This window comes from Ovis aries, chromosome 7 (assembly GCF_016772045.2).
Source record: "Ovis aries strain OAR_USU_Benz2616 breed Rambouillet chromosome 7, ARS-UI_Ramb_v3.0, whole genome shotgun sequence".
In the NCBI taxonomy this organism is placed as follows: Eukaryota; Metazoa; Chordata; class Mammalia; order Artiodactyla; family Bovidae; genus Ovis; species Ovis aries.
The window spans coordinates 5,818,555-5,820,938 of record NC_056060.1 but is presented as its reverse complement, the minus strand read 5'-3'; the positions used below and the strand labels follow the sequence as shown (position 1 = coordinate 5,820,938).

The 2,384-nt window shown below is 43.8% G+C and overlaps 1 pseudogene; it reads right to left on the bottom strand.

The window, feature by feature from the left end:
• Positions 1–200: 200 nt before the first annotated feature.
• Positions 201–2,007, bottom strand: LOC101103982 (ribosome biogenesis protein NSA2 homolog; annotated as a pseudogene).
• Positions 2,008–2,384: the final 377 nt, after the last annotated feature.

Sequence of the window (2,384 nt, the reverse complement as noted above, 5' to 3'; positions counted from 1 at the left end):
GAAATGGCAACCCACTCCAGTGTTCTTGCCTGGAGAATCCCAGGGACGGCGGAGCCTAGTGGGCTGCCGTCTCTGGGGTTGCACATAGTCGGACACGACTGAAGCGACTTAGCAGAGCAGAGCATAGCATTTGTATGTAAGTGCTGTTAAACCAGTAACACTGCATTTGTGAATCCATCATCTTTAGGATCGCTGGTAACCTGGGCATACTTTTCCCAAATGACTTTGCAATTCAGAAATATGAGTAACAGTATCCTGATTGGTGTGTAGTCTTCAATGATTACAAGGAGCAATTTGTATGTAAGTGCTGTTAAACCAGTAACACTGCATTTGTGAATCCATCGTCTTCAGGATCGCTGGTAACCTGGGCATACTTTTCCCAAATGACTTTGCCTCCTTGTGTCACAAGGCCCAGTTCATTCACATCCGCCTCAACAACAGCACCTTTGGTAACTATGAAGTGTTGCTTTATAGAAGTGACTATGAAAGCTTTTATCACTGCTATACCCTTAAAAGCCTAAGCTCTACGTTTTTGAAATTTTAGGGAGAGTGAGCCTATAATTTCAAGATACCTTAAATAGCAAAATTTGGACAAGTCTTCCAAGTGCCCTTCTTCGTAAATCTATTTAGAATCAAGCTTAAAAGTCACCACCAGCAAATCATTTTCATAGCCTGTATGGGAACTGAACTTTCTTCTATTTAATTTTTCAGCACTGCTTTATTATAAGACACAGGCGGCAAAAAATAATAAGCTATTTGTATTGTAAGCTGAAAAGAATGAGAGTCATAGAGTAGATTTGCAGCAATCTCTTCTGAGGATGGCAAGAAAAATAGACATTTCAACTGTGCCTTTCGATTTGCAATCAGGTTGACGGAAACAAATAGCCCCAGGTCATTCACCTTAAAACCTAAATAAAGAAACAAACATTTCATCAACCAGGGGTCTAGAATTGGTATAGAATTTAGAGACTCAAGAAACAGTTTTCTTTAACAGGTTAACCTGGGGTATCCTCTGCTGCTGCTGCTGCTGCTGCTGCTAAGTCGTGTCCGACTCTGTGCAACCCCATAGACGGCAGCCCACCAGGCAAGAACACTGGAGTGGGTTGCCATTTCCTTCTCTGGGGCATCCTCTAGTGCATGTTAATGAAGTCTCCTGTATGTACAGTTGGGAAGGCCCCTGGAGGAGGAAATGGCAACTCACTCCAGTATTCTTGCATAGAGAATCCCATGGACAGAGGAGCCTGGTGGGCTACAGTCCATGGGGTCGCAAAAAGTCGGACACGTTTGAGTGCCTAATACTTGACTTTTTTGGTAAGAACACCCAAAGGTGTATACGGTGGGGATGAGGGATTCTTCTTTACACCAAGGACTGGCAGGCAAAAGGTGGCTTTCCGTCTAGGATGTGTCACGTAATCCTATTGGCCTAATGAATCTTTCATATTTAGGGTAGCTTTAGAGTAAAGCCTTGCCCAACAAAGTAGTGTTTGTAACCACCCTCTTCTAGGCTTTCTTCTTTGTCTTTCCATTCAAATAACTTTTCATACTTCTGTTTCTTCCTAGGAGAGAACTTTGGGCAGAGAGGCTGCCTTTTTCCCATTGTCTCTTTTCAGTTTTGTCTAATCATGTTGGAAGGTACATCAGCTCGAGACTGTCCCTCTCTGCCCAGTGGTTATGCAGGCACTATTCTCTGCGGAATCTTCTCATCGTGCTTCGGTTTGGTTGTTTCTCTTCTCATGCATCTTTTTCATGTGTATTTTCTCAGCATGGAGCTGTCTATGGTAGAGCTTAGCTTTCAGATCAATCATCTTTTTCGACTCCTTTGAACATTCATGAGCCTCTTGACCTTCCTTCTCTCTTCTTGTTCTCATGGTAATCGAAGTGATATCCATAGTGCTTCCGGTGTGACTCGAGAAGTGATATCCATAGTGCTTCCGGTGTGACTCGAGAAGTGATATCCATAGTGCTTCCGGTGTGACTCGATACATTCATATATTCATTCTGCGGCATGGTGAGGGCAGCCAGGCCACCGGGCACAGCCGCCAGAGCACAGAGGCTCTCGATTTGTGGGTCTCAGAGACCCACGAGCAGACACCATGCCCTTCTCCATCAGTTTTGCTGACTGACATTTGCATCCCAGGAATACTCACTCACCCACCCACAGGCTTCCGTTGCCACCAGGGTCTTGGCATGCTCACCAAGAGAACTCTGATCTTGTTCCCAAACCAGGCTGTGCCAATTTGGACATATGTGACTCGAGTAAATATCATGTAAATCAGTGAAATATCAGTAGGAAAAGAAAAAAAAAAGTCCAAGTTATATGAAAATCAAGTTGAATGGGCCTTAAAGAAAGATGGCAAAGGTAAATTGCTCAAAAATGATATCAT